Raw genomic sequence first — 15851 nt, 5'->3', positions numbered from 1 at the left:
AAAGACAAATGCGAGAGAATGTCTCTCCCACATAAGATCCCTAAAATCATCTATCTTCACCTGCCTCTCCAATAAAACAGTCCTCTCTCAAATTTTTTCACTAGATGATTGCCCTGATGCAACCCGCTTCTTTCCCTGAGAAGCCATTGAAATGACACTAAATTTATGATATAAAATTAAGGACAATGATTATAAAATATCAGAATTATAATTAGATCAAGGTAATTATGTTCATCAGGAAAAAAAATGTACCGTTCGAATGCTTAACAACACGTTCTAACGGTATATACTGCGTTCGACCGGTCATAAATATAAGTTTGAACGCTCATAGATTCCTGTTCGAACCGTCTAAATGTGGTTCTAATGAAACTCATTCGTATGCCGTTCGAACGGCTTATACATGTTCGAACGACGATTTCTAGTTCGAAATTGTCAATGGCTGAGTTGACTTAGCCGTTGCCAAAATCGTAAAAATACGGTTTAAAAACCTCGTTTTTCCTCCCACAACAACAATGAGAGGACGGGATGACCTTAGGGTCATCCCGTCCTCCATTTCCAGCCAACTACGATTTTGAAATGGGGTTTTTTTCAACAATCCTTCTACGAACACTCGGGATGCGTAACACTCGGGGAATCGACATCCACGTCAACCAATATATAAAAAAAAACAATAGAAAATAGACGAAAAGAGAAGAAAGAGTGGGTCTTCATCTTCATGGATCTGAAGAACTGTAGAAGAATTGTTAGGGCCGAAGGGAGTCTAGACGGCATTTCTGTTGGGTCTCTCGTGGATCTGAAAAATACTTGTTTAAGTTCGTGTTTAAAGATCTTCAGTGTTGGGTCTCTCGACCTACTCTTGTTCGTGGGTAGATCTTGCAATAAGGAACCCCATCACCAAAAATCACCGCATAAACATATTCCATCTTTAAATAAATGGAATCGGGCAAAATCCCTTACAAGTATTTCTCTCTGGGTAATCTAGAAATGTACTTTGTGACATTGTGGGAAGGCCAGCAGGAATAAAAATCAACCCAATGGCAGTCGCAAGCTTCTCACTATGGTGGTTAAGCATCTTTATCTTCTCTGACTCCTCTTCTAAGCTTGCTAAGTGTGCACATGAGCTAATTACACTCCCCAGAGTAAAATCATCCGGCGCAATCCCATTTCTTTGCATATTACAGAAAATCCTAACAACTTCTTCACTGTATCTATTTTTACCATAACCCGCAAGCATTGCAGTCCATGATACAACATTCTTACAAAAACTGCTTCTGCATATTTTATGCTTTTACACTTGCAATACATGTCGACAAGAGCACTACCCACAAAGACATTTTTTTCATGATCAGTCCTAATTATATAAGCATGGATCTGCTTCCCTTCTTCCAAAGCTAGAAGACCCCCACAAGCCGTCAAGACACTACCAAAAGTAAATTGATCCATAACTAAACCTTTTGACCTCATTTCTCTTCAAACCTCTACTGCTTCTCTATACCTGAGGAAGGGTAAACGGCGAGGATGAAGGGAGGCTTCGTGGGAAGAAGAAGACGAAGACAAAGGGAGGGAGAGCTTCGTGCTAAGGAATGTTTGCAGACGAAGGGAGGGAGGCTTTGAGGGAGGGAGGGAGGCATGGGAGGCTTAAGTGGGAATAAACACAGAGAGGGAGGGAGAGTTCGAAGGGTCTGGAAGAATTGTTTGCTGTCGTGGGGGAGAAATGAACTCAAACGAAACGAAACATTTTGCAAACCCCACGAGACGGTGTGTTTCACACGTTCCACATCAACAGCTTTTCCCCCACAGTTACGCATGCCGACTGCGTTTAGCTTTTTTTCTTTTTTCAAAACCCAATTTTCAACACATTTAAAACATATTTTAGGAGAAAATAATAGGTAAAAATGGTTGGGAGAGGACATACCTATTGAGGGGTGGAGAGTGGTAGTGGACGGTGGCTTCGACGGTGGCGTTTGGCAGTTGGAAGCACTGGAGCGGCGGAAGGGCTGAAATAGGTTTGGTGCGTTCTAACGACGCTGGGTCTGGACACTATGCCTAATATTTTTTTTCCTGTTCGAATGGTTAGTAATGCCGTTCGATCACATTCTAAAAATATATAATTCATTCGAACGCTTACGAATACCGTTCTAACGGAAAAAAAAAAAATATTGTGTTGGTTATTATTATATTTATTATATAATATAGTATATATACTTATACTACTTATATGTAATACTTATACTACTTATTATATACTTATATTTATACTACAATATATTATACTTATATATACAACTATATAATTATATACTACTATAATATATAGTTATACTTACATACATAGTTATATATTTTTTCACTTATATTATAGTTAGATATACAACTATATCTACTTATATAGTATATACTTATGCTAATATCATATAATATACTTACATATAATATACTTATATAATATACTCTTATATAATATACTTATAATACTTATATGGGTGTACTATATAAGTATATAGTCTTGTACACTACTATATCCTTATCTTCTACTATATATTTAGACATATATATTCTTAACTTATATTATAGTTATTAACTTATATATATTGAACACATAAATATTAAATGTTCTATATACCTATAATTTTATATATATAGTAATAAAGTTAGATATATAATAAAATTAGATATATATATATATATATATATATATATATCTCACATTTGAACTACCTATTATTACTATTCGAACAGGTTAATAGCGTTCGAACGTATATAATATGTTGGCGCCATTCCTAAACTGTGACAAGATCAATTTGCACCATATTATACTTTCAATTATCTGTTCGAATGGATGTGCCTTGAATTGATCATGTCGAAAATTTTTCCCGCTTCCCTGTTTTCGGGTTTGAGCGGTTAGTAAATTTCCTTCGAACGGGAAAATAAGAAATAAGACGTCCATAATTACAAACATGCTGGTCATTTATGTTGATTCCTCTTGAGATTGAGAGAGCAAAAGTGAGAGATCAGACCTTGAAGTGTTCGGCCAAAATCAACCACTGATTGCTCTTTAAATTGGTAAGTTCTTTTACTTTAATGTGATTGTTTTATTAAAAAACTCAAATTAGTTATTTTCTCTTCTGTTCTTGAACAAAAGATTAAGGTTAGAAGAATATCCAAAGAAATATGTAAATATATTTGTGTTTGGATGTGGGAATATATTTGTGTTTTTGAACAAATATGAAAATATATTTGTGTTTGGATGTGAGAAATATGAAAATATATTTGTGTTTGTACAATGTTTGTGAAATATGCATCTTGGTAGTAGGTGTTTATCCCATGAATGTGTTCTCTGAAATTGTGTTTGGCTCTGTTTTGCGTCTGGGTCCTAGGTTGCAACCGTTCGAACACAATGATTCCTCGTTCGAACGCGTTATCATGTTCGAATAGATCTTGAAGTGTTCGAACGGGTGTGCTCCTATGTTGTAATACTTAAACTCAAATTTAATGGTTTGGAGATAATTTATTAAAAACTATAAGGTATAATTAAAAAATAAGTAAATTTAAATTATAATTAATACTTTAAAAAATAAGAAACATAAGATTTATGTATAACTGAAATTAGAATTAATACTCAATAGATAGTTTTATTAAAAACTATAAGATATAATTAAAAATTAAGTAAATTTAAATTATAATTAATACATGAGGGGATATATGGAAGATATCATAGTATTAAAATATGTGAAAAAATATATGAAGGGATGTCTCAAATTCTAGGTTGGAAGTGCGTAACGGTGAGTATTTTATGAGTATCAATACATCTAACATGGTATGAGGACGATCATTTTGTTCTTGCTTGCCAAGCGAATCAAGTTTTTTATTTAGATAATCTGGAGTACGGGAACCTATGGCGGGTAGTGAAGAAGTTTGCACCAAGAAATATATATTATTACATTCCAGAGGCAGATGAACCACATGAAGAAGATGATAGTCCAGCAAATGAAGAAGCATATCAAAAAAACGAATCAGACATCAATCTATTTGTTGATTTAAGCCAATATGACATGGTCCCATTGCGTAGAGAAGATGTTCAACCCGAAGTAATTGAGGGTGAAATATCAGAAGAAGATGAATCACCTGAAGTGTCTAGTGAGGATGAGGGCGACTGGTCCAACAAAACCGATGCAGATATTTTTGTAGGTATAATTCTTATAAATATCCATAACGTTTGTTCGATATATAATTTATTACAATTTTTAACAGATATGCCTCCCAAACGCAAAGCAACAAGTGCGCCATCCTTAACCATTATTGACTCCCCGTGTGGTTCACCTGCCATCGTTAATGGGCCAACATACCAAACTCAGAACAAGGTACAATATATCAAATTAAATACCACATTTTATGTTCGATTTAAGTAATATATATCTATAAAATAAAAATATTTAATTTAAATATATACTTTAATTATTGTATATATAGTTGTTGTAAGCCAACGTCGAGGTCGAGACACTACGAGAGGTGTCTGTATAGAGAAAGTAAGAAAAATGGATAAAATTAAATTTGATATTCCTGATAATCACACCGGTGGCTTTGGAGATTCGGTAGTGTGGCTTACTTCGTATGTTGATTCGCTTACTTGCACGTATGCACCGATTGCTACATTCTCTTGGTCTAAAGTTTTTCAAAATGTGAAAGACCACATCAAAAATCGTTGATCGGTAATAAGCTACATTTCAAGCAACTAAGTATATAACATGTTAATTTAAAATTATTTTGTATTTATATTAATTGCTTATAATTTTTGAAAAAATGAGTTTGAGCGTAATTTTGGCCGACAAGATGATCGATTAACGGTTGAGAAACTAATGTCGAATGCATTCCGGAGGTACAAAGATCGATGCCATGTACACTACAAGAAATTCAATACTACAATAGAGGTGCGCCAAAATCCATTCCAAGCAATGCCACCAACAAATGAAAGACGGTTTGTGATATGTTTAAAGATCCTGCCTATCAGGTAATTTCGTTGCTATCTTTTTTTAATAGTCTATGATAGATGTATTAAACATATAGACAAAAATACTTTTTTTTATTAACGGAGAACTATGAACAAAACAAATAGATCAAATTTAATGATACACCATCATGCGGGTTCTCGATTTTTCATCATTTGTCTAACAAAATGGTAAGTTATTCTAGTCTCCGTTAAATATTAACATATAATACACTTTTTTGTTTTAAGTTCTAATATAGATTTTTCTTTTGCAGAAAGAAGAAAGTCCTGCTGACTATGATCTGACCCAATTGTATGCTAAAGTACATAAAAATTATGACAGTGTTTGGAGCAGTTCTGAAGCAGAGGCAAATTATGTAAGTTTAAATTTTTTAAATTCCAGTGTCTAATAATATTTTTGTTACTTTTACAAACTTTAATGTTTTTGTTTTTGTAGGACAAGATGATTTCTCTTAAGGAAACTACTGCAGATCCATCTAATGCATCATCTGTCAACGATGCTCAGATCTTTTCTCAAGTTCTTGGATCACATTCTAGATATTTGAGGGGCTTAGGACGTTACGTGAACCCATCCTCAACATCATCATCCTCTTCTCAAACTGGATCGAATGTCGATAAGACTAAGAAATTGAAGGAAGTAACAATTGAGATCCAAAGAAAAAGAGTTGCTGACCCGATTAGATCAAGCAGCGGATCTTGAAGCGAGATTAAAAGAGAACATGCTGAGGACACTGGGGATGGAGGTATAAAAAGCTATGCTTGAACATTTGCAGTCAATTATGTCTCAAAACTCTAAGCTACCACCACAATCTTAAAATTTATTTTTTCTTTAATCGTCTTTCTATTATGATGTTCCAAAACATTTGAACAATTATGATGTTTAAATTACAATTTTTGTGATATTAGTATTCTATTATTAATTAAATTCTGTATTATATGATTAATACTGTTTGAACTTCAATTACCTTTATTAAATCCATTCGAACAAAAACAGAACCATTTGAACACAAAATAACGCATTCAAACGACTATCATGATATACAGTCTGTACGTCCGTTTGAACAATAAAATATTTGTTTGAACAACATTAATTTCTAAAACTCCGTTCGAACGGAACGAGTTTCAAAAATAAATAGTCAGTTCAAATGAACATAATGTATGTTCGAATGCAAGTCATTTTATAAATTTATTAGTTCGAATGCATAAAATCCATTCGAATACTATCCGTTCGAACATAATCAAATTTGGTCTTTTGTTCAAATGAATATTTTTTACATTTGAACGATCCCTGTCGGTTCGAACCTAAATTTATCCATTCGAACGTATTTTTGAGACGAAAAATTATCGTCTTAAAAAAAATACCCGTTCGAACAGTTTCGCCCAATTTCGTCTTTAAAAATCATTTTTGGAGAGGAAATACTTTTTTCGTCTCCAAAAACCTTTTGAGACGGTTTTTTAGAGACAAGACGAAAATTTTTCATCTCCAAAACCATTTTAAGACGAAATTGGAGTTTTTTGAGACAAAATTTTTTGTCTCAAGGAACCAAATCTCTTATAGTGACTATTATTACCATGTAACACTAATGTATAATGACAACTAATTAGGGGTGTAACCGGTCCGGTTCGGTCCAGTTTTTGACTTATTTTAAAACTGAACCAGTATATATCGGTTTTGAGATTTGAAAAACCAATACCACAATGGTTACACCCTAAACCAGTACTTTCAGTTTTACCAGTTCCGGTTCAGTTCTGTCCAGTTTCTTTGGTATATTTTGTACTGTATATATTGTAGTATATAATAATATATTGATAATATATTGTAGTATATTATAATACATATTATAGACTATACACTAATGAGGCAAAATTATACATTAATGATGACTAAATATCATGTATATCAAAGTAGGCAGTCTGCAATAGAATACTATGAAGCTGACTGCACTTTCTTTAGAAAAGAAATTAATGCCATAAGAAACCATCTGAAAATACTTGCTTTATAAAAAAAAAAAAAAAAAAAAGAGTAAAGGAATCATTGATACAAATTTTACAAAGATAACCCATAACTAGAGAGAAAAATGTATATTGGGAAGCTTGTGTTGGTATGCCAAGAAAAACCGATGGTCAACCCATTTAAGCCAGAGGGCTCTAAGGGTGGTCCCGGTGGTGTTCCCTCAAGTTCTTAATCTACTTATTTCTCTTTGGAAATAGGAAATTTTTGTTGAAAATCTGAATCAATGAATTCTTTATTCAAACCTAATGAATCTACCACTAGCATCCCTATAGAATCTGATAATATTAATCAAGAAGACTATAGTATATTAGATATAGAAAGAAATCTACAAGATTGGACAATTCCCGATGTTCCAAAAAATCAAATATACAAAATCTCTACTTTTTCTTCTAAATTTTCATTCCTTACAAATTATACAATTAAAACAGTAGAGAAAACTATTAGTTTAAATAATGACTATGAATCATTACATCTCTTAACAAAAAAGGCTATTGATCAACACAAAAAGCAAAGTTATTCTTTTATTCATATTGGATTAGTACAAGTAGCTATAAAGCCACTCACTCGAAACAGCTTAAATACCTCAGTATTGCTTTGTTTAAGAGACGGAAGACATTATAACTTTCATAATTCATTACTTGGAATGGTAGAATCCAGCTTGTTCCAAGAACCGGTCTATTTTAACTGTTATCCCAATTATTCTTTATCATTATTTGATGGTAACATTTTACACGCTTTAATACTAAATATTAAAACAAATGGCTATCAAATGATGAAAGGGTCACATGCTTTAACAGTTGTTTACAGGATTCATTATAAATTAATGAAAACAACATTAGAACCACAAGCTCTAATTACTAGCCCTAAAGGATATACATTATTATTACAATCTAGCACACAAAATTCTAGTATACAAATTCCTAAACAAATCAATTGGAATCAAGTCACACTTCCTAATGAATGGCAATTAGAAAATATCACTCTAACACCCAAGATAGAAAATAATTAGAAAGATAATCTCGAATATATAGATCAAAAAACGGATGGGACGGTTCAAATAGCTTTTCAGCCTTTTAGAAGATCTTTCTCACATTATTCCTCTCCAGCACCCTTCAGTTATCATACACCCAGATCTATTCTTACATCAAATTCTAGAAATAGATCCCAAAATTTTGACACCAGATCTTTTGATTCTAGATCCCAAAATCTTGACACCCAGATTCGAAGGATCATTCCTGGAAACATTATTGATACACCAGTATATGCTATTAGCCATCCTGATAGAGTATCTACCTCCCATAATCCTGAAAAAGAACCCTCTTCTCCAACGTATTCTCAAGTAGTTAGAGATGATGCCCAAATATATACCCTGAATAAAGAAGAATTTAAAATTAACAAAGAATATCTCAAACAAGATTATATGAAAAAAGAAAATAGTCACAAAAGAATAACATTTTTCTCAACCTTTACAAAAATAGAAAGAGATTATATTCAAGAAAAATATTACGAAGATTTAGAGAAAATACAAATCAATATTCCTTTCTTTACATGGTTTGAGATATATAAATCAAACCAATTATCTACCATAAACAGGACTACTAATCAATGGATTAAAGGAGAAAATAACCAAATTATTTATGAAGAATATCTCCCTTTTGAAGCCATCAAGTACAATCAAAGGAATACTCAAATTCTGGCTACACCAATAAAAAAACATAATATTGCAAATACTGAACAAAAACCTTGATAATATAATACAACAAAACAATTATACTAATTTATATTTAAAAATCATGGGTAAGCAATTAGAAATGATTGAAACTCATATATCTCCTATAAAACCCACTATTAAAGAAATAGAAGAAACTCCCTTATTTGTTCCTCACGAAATTCCATTCCATTTAAAATCGATATTTTCCAAAAACAAAAATGATTTATTGGAACAGATCTCTAGTAAATTAGAAAAATTAACTATTAGTAACACTGCCACCACTTCAAAACAACCACATATTAATGTATTAAGTAAAATAGAATCACCCGTAATATATGGCTCTGAAATTAGTAATATTGAAAACCAATTTAAAAATCTAGATTTACAGATAAACAAGATTAGAGGAGATCATGTTAATAACTTTTCGGGTAGAGATTCAAAACATCATGTCTCTATTACTCGTAATTGGTATCCCAGACCTACTCCACCAGATATGCAATTCGAGAAAAGAGAACATATAGTAAGATCAGCTTTCGTACCAGATGTATTATACGAATGGAATATAGACGAATTATCTGAATACGAAATACTAAATCATTTTCAAGAAATGATTATGGTAGCCAACGTCTATAAAAGTAACAGAAAAACTGATCATCAGGTAGCACACATTATTGTTACAGGATTTACTGGCCAACCAAAGGGTTGGTGGGATCATTATCTTTCATATGATGAAAGGTCACGTATATTAACAGCCTATAAATATGATGAAAATATGCAAATAATTAAAACGGAAAATGATTTACCCCTAGAAGATGCTGTCAATACATTAATATATGCATTAACTAAACACTTTGTAGGTGATCCCGTTCAATTTAAAGGAAGAACTAGTGATTTATTGATTAATCTTAAATGCCCTTAATTATCTTATTTCCGTTGGTATAAAAATGTATTTCTAACTAAAGTTATGATCAGAAATAATTGTCAACAGCCATACTGGAAGGAAAAGTTCATAGCCGGACTTCCATATTACTTCGTCCAAAAGGTACGAGAATCATTATTAAGATCAGACGGTACTATTGATTTTCATAATCTTACATATGGTGATATAATAAGTAAGATTAATAGAACTGGATTAACTATGTGCAATGATTTAAGATTAAAAAAACAAATGGAGAAAGAAAAGAAGTTTGCTAGAAAAGAATTAGGTACTTTTTGTGAACAATTTGGTTACACTCCTTTATTAGCCACCTCAAGAAGACACAAAAAGGGAAAAAGAGTTTATAACAATTATTCCAATAAAAAATGAAAATACAGAAAACCTTATAAAAAGATAAAAGATAAACAAATATATAATAAGCCACTAAAAAATCCTAAAAAGACTAATAAAAAGAAAAAGCAGATTGTTTGTTATAAATGCGAAAAAATAGGACATTACAAATCAAACTGTAAAGTCAAACAACAAATTAATGAATTAGATATACCCGAAACACTAAAAGATAAATTAATGGACATTTTTATAATAAATTTAAGTGAAGATGAGGTTAGTTCTTCAGAAGAAGAAGAAATTTATCAATTAAAAGAATCAAGCTTTTCAGAACAATCTTCCGATATTGAATTAGAAGAAGATGAAGTACATATCTGTAATTGTCTAAGTAAGGATAATTGTATTTGTAACAAAACCATTAATGTACTTTCAAAACAAGAAGACATTATATTAGAATTAATAGACAAAATCAACAACCCTCAAGAAAGAAAAGATTATTTAGAAAAATTAAAAGATACATTTAATAATCAAAATACTACAATAACTTCATCCTCAACACCTTACAATTTTTCAGAAATAATAAGTAGATTTAAAACTGACAAACAGAAAATTACGATTCAAGATATACAACAGGAAATCAATGAGATAAAACAGGAAATTAGAAATTTAAAAACATCCAATCTTAAATTAGAAGTTTCAAACGAACAACTATTACAAAAAATTATATTATTAAAAATAGAGAAAAATAGAAAAAACCTCCATGAAGAAAAACATAATATTGAACAGGGAGAATGTTCAACATTAGATGAAACGGACAATTTCATTAATATTCTTAATAAGATAAATTTTCAAAAATGGTATGTTGAAGTAACAGTTTCAATTAATCAAGAATTCTCTTTTACTACAATTGCCCTATTAGATACAGGAGCAGACTTAAATTGTATACAAGAGGGATTAATACCTTCTAAATATTTTGAAAAAACAAGAGAAACATTATCCCAAGCCAATGGAACAAAATTAAATATAAATTATAAATTATCCAATGCACATATATGTAATAATGGATTTTGTTTTAAAACAACGTTCATCTTAGTAAAAAATATTAATACCAAAGTAATCTTAGGAAATCCCTTTCTTGCACTACTTTACCCTTTCTCTGTAACAGAAGAAGGAATCTCTACTAAAATACTTGGACAAGAGATACAATTTAAATTCATATTTCCCCTAGTACCAAAAGAAATTAACTCTTTAAAGAAAATTTCATTAACCAAAGAAATTAATTTCTTAACAAAAAATAGAATTAGAAGAAAGGACAACCAAATAAATTTCTTAAAACAAGAATTAAAATATAAAAGAATTCGAGAACAGTTAAAAGACCCATTATTAACCCAAAAAATTGATTATTTCAAAATTACAATTGAAAATGAAATATGTACTAACCTACCCAATGCCTTCTGGAATAGAAAACAACACATAGTAGAATTACCCTATGAAAAAGAATTTTCTGAGAAAAACATTCCAACTAAGGCTAGACCTATCCAAATGAATAACGAATTACTAGAATATTGTAAAAAAGAAATTAATGATTTAAAAACAAAAGGATTAATAAGGAAAAGTAAATCATCATGGAGTTGTGCTGCCTTTTATATCCAAAAACAGGCAGAATTAGAAAGAGGAGTTCCTCGTTTAGTAATAAATTATAAACCTTTAAATAAGGTATTACAATGGATTAGATACCCAATTCCTAATAAAAAAGATTTATTATCCCGATTATATAATGCTACAATATTTTCAAAATTCGACATGAAAAGCGAGTTTTGGCAAATCCAAATCGGTGGGCTGTCATTCTGTGAGATGAAATTTTGGAGACTTTCCTGAAGGGGAAGAGGAAGGAGAAGAGGTTCAGGTCCATAATATTCCCACCATAGTGAGAACCATTTCGGGAGTGTTTTAATTTCCTGTAGTTTATCAAAATGAAGGAACCATAAATGACGTAAATTTTTATTTTGTTTTAAAAATATTTTTGTCCATGCTTGCTGGTAATCGTAATAATCATAATAAGGAGGATCATAGAGATGAGAGAATTTTCTTGTTAAGTAGGGATTTTTTCCCCATTGTTCCAGGGTGAAAACTAGTCTCCAAAATTTCATCTCACAGAATGACAGCCCACCAGCATTAAACCATTGCTCACCCCTCTTGCTCTCGGCCAGTACTGTGTTTGTCTTTAACATCGGCTAATACTGTTCTTATAACGGCCGGTACTGTTCTATATTATAATATATAATGATATAGTATTAGTATAACTACTAATACAATAGGTTATAATGATAATATATAGTTATTTATATAGGATTTCAAAATGTAATATTATATTAATTAGTAATTTATCGTATAATGTAAAATTATTTTATATATAATTATGTATATTATATATATATATAAATGATATATAATAGTAAAAATCATAGAAAAAATTAAAATATATATATGAACCGGTCTGGTGTTAGAAAAAGAAAAATCGGTACCGGATTGGACTGAACTCAGTACCAGACCAAACCCACCAGTTCGGTCTTGTAACGCTCCAATAAAAGGCCCAAACCACATGACCTATACTCCAAAAGGACTAGTCAATGATATAATTGGAGTCTCATTGGAACCTTATAAAGAGCAAGAACTTCTCATTCCCAAACAATGTGGGATCTCATACACCATCTACCCTTATCAATATCATATGGGGTATCACAATTTACCCCCCTTAAATTCCCAACGTCCTTGTCGGGCCTGTCTATTGTAGGTGGCACGGCTCAAGTCCCACATTTCTGGTTGGAACCTGTCTCTGATACCATTTGTAACATCACAATGAAAGGTCCAAAACACATAGCCTATACTCCAAAAGGACTAGTCAATAATATAATTAAAGTCTCATTATAACCTTATAAAGAGCAAGAACTTCTCCTTCCCAAGCAATGTGAGATCTCATACACCATCTACTCTTATCCATATCATATGGGGTATCATAGGTTTGGTTCACCTCTTTTTTCACCCCTACAACTAATGTATAAACACTAATGTATAATAAAATATAATACTAATTATATAATAACTAATGTATAATAACATTTAATACTAATGTATAATATTAAACACAAATATATAAATTTATAAGAATATGTAATACTAATAATAATGGCTAAAGTATAATAACATGCACTAGTAATGTATAATAATCAATGTGTAATAACATATACTACTTGTGTATAAACATTAATATATAATAACATATAATACTAATGTATAATAACATTAATTTGTACAATGGTTTATTTTTTAATTTTGGTTATGTTTTAATAAAATTAAAATTTGAAAAAATATTTTTTTGAAAAAACTGAAATCTGGAAGTCCAATTTGATTAATGAGAACTCAAAATTATCAAATTGAAATTTCAAATAAGCTAAGAAAAAAAGCCCAATAAAAAAGCCCAAATCAAATTCCGACTCGGAGGCTATGCGAATTGGAGTCGGAGTCAGACATTGTTGGTGCTCAGCCCTAGAAGTGACAATGTGTTAAAAATTTTCGTAATTTTTTTAAGCATCATTTAAAAAGAAAATATTTTTAAAATTTAAAATTTTCATCTAATTATTACAAAATTTTCAAACTTCTAAATAATAATAATAATAAAAGAAAACAACGCAACCTTTCAAAATTTTAAAACAAAAATAATTTTAAAAAATTTTATTAAAATAATTTTTTAGTTTTATAATATTTTTATTCAAAAATTTCTCCTATTTTCCACAATCCAATAAAACATCTAGTTAACTCAAGTCTCAAGCTATTTCACTACAATTTACAGAATTCTCGTATCATTTTATTATTCAAACACGCCCTTTACAAGTGACCGTCAATGGTTGGCCGTCTCTAATTTGGCCGGTACAAGAAGGGCCGAAATCTCCTGCACTGGCATCTCTCCTTGTATAGAACCTCTTTCTGAACATAAGGAAAAAAATTTGAGAAACTAATTTGAGATATCCTGATTAATGACGCCTCTTTTGCGATCTAAGGTCTTGAATCCAATATGGAATTAGTTCATGAGGACGAGCTTGCACACCAGAAGTAAAAGAGATCAAGAATGAAGAAAGCCTTAAAAGAATGAGTTTTGCTACACAACTTCCACCACACTCCATACTCCATAATTTTTAAAATTTTTAAATTTTTTAATAATTTTTTAAATTTTTTTGAGTTTATTCTTTTTTAATTATTTCAAATTTTCTATTCATTATTCATATAATAAATATTTGATAAAAGAAAAAAATAATAAAAATTTTAAAAAATATAGAATGTGGAGTGGGATGAGGTTGTAAAGATTTATTCTAAAAGAATAGTCGTGAGTTTTAGAAAACAAAAAATGCCAACAAATTTAAAACTAAAGAACAATTTCTACAATGAAGATTGGTTGATCAAAGGTTCTTTTAAGAAATGGTGGAGTAATTTATTGGCACAGCTTCTCAACAGCTGTTATAATTTGGGGTAGGGCTGTGGATCCAATCCGGATATCCAGGTAGATCCGGATCCGAATTTTAAAAAATGGGCGGATATCCGCCCTAGTAAATTGGATTGAAACCCGGGTGGCTATCCGGATTTGGACCTGGATATCCGGTTTCAAACCGGAAATCCGGATTTTATACCTTTTTTTTTTGAGTTTTTTTTTTTCAAAAAGCAATATGTTTTTACCACTTTTAAAATGTTTTTTTTTAAAAAAAAAAAACTTTTTAACACTTTTTAAAAGGCTTTTTCATCCAAATTTGGACCAATATCCAGATTTTATACCAGGTTTTTGTTTTTTTCTTTTTAAACAAATATGTTTTTAACACTTTTTAAATGCTTTTTTTAAAATGAAAAAACTTTTTAACACTTGTTAAAAGGCTTCTTTATAGGCTTTTATGTTTATTATTTTTTATAGGAATTTTTTTTATATAATGAATATATTTTAGGAATTTTTTTAACCTTTTTTTATTGCCTATTCAAATCTTTATAAAACAAAATAAATAATAATAGACATCAACATATACAATACATACATTGTTGTTTACAAAGAATAAATAGTGAAAAATTTAAAAGCAGCAGCAAAGAACTGTGTAAGAACATTTTAAATCCTTTCATTGTGAGCTGTGGGAAACAAAGAACAGGAAATCAAGAAATTAGTAAAAAAATCATATCCCAATTGATATGCATATATATTAGAGAAAAAATGAGATAGTGAGAAAGCATAATAAGCACAATGGCAGGCCATGGACGATGCATAACACAATCTTTCTCTTCATCTTTCACATCCCACCATTGTCTTCTCTAAAGCTCATCTCAGAGAAACTGAAAGAGAAATAATGGTGTGAAGAAATGAAGTTCATAGTTTGAGTCATGTGGACAATTTTCTCTTGAACTTCACACAAAATAATCATCTCAGCAGGTTATGAAGTTCACTTCTTGAGAATAGACAAGAGAAAAGAGAGATACCTGAATGAGACTAGAGACGAAGTGAAGCCTAATAAACTAGAGTATGCATTGGGATTTCTTATTAGATTTCTCCAGACCCAGATCCAAACCAAAAAGGGAAAAAAAGTTTGATGAACACAGTCCCAACATCCAAAGATCAGAAAAAAAAACAAATAGAAAAAAACCCCCGACACAGATCCAAATCAAAATATTATCAAGAAATGGAAAGGACAGAAGAAACAACCAAGAACAGATTCAAATCATTCACTATCGGCTATCTGAACGAGTCCGATATGCAAGAGATCTACGAGAAGAGGCTTTTGAGAGCTTTTGGGTCTTCTTTACTACTTGCAATTTGGATGTTTTTAGC

At 30.9% G+C, this 15851-nt stretch overlaps 1 protein-coding gene across 1 annotated transcript in view; it reads right to left on the bottom strand.

Moving 5' to 3' along the window:
- Window positions 1-15851, bottom strand: part of LOC121267679 — a 69663-nt gene that overhangs the window by 40708 nt on the left and 13104 nt on the right. The gene's annotated exons all lie outside the window — the stretch shown is intronic.

This window comes from Juglans microcarpa x Juglans regia, chromosome 5S (assembly GCF_004785595.1).
Source record: "Juglans microcarpa x Juglans regia isolate MS1-56 chromosome 5S, Jm3101_v1.0, whole genome shotgun sequence".
Classification (NCBI taxonomy): domain Eukaryota; kingdom Viridiplantae; phylum Streptophyta; class Magnoliopsida; order Fagales; family Juglandaceae; genus Juglans; species Juglans microcarpa x Juglans regia.
The sequence above is the reverse complement of the archived record's forward strand: the minus strand, read 5'-3'. Positions and strand labels throughout refer to the sequence as shown.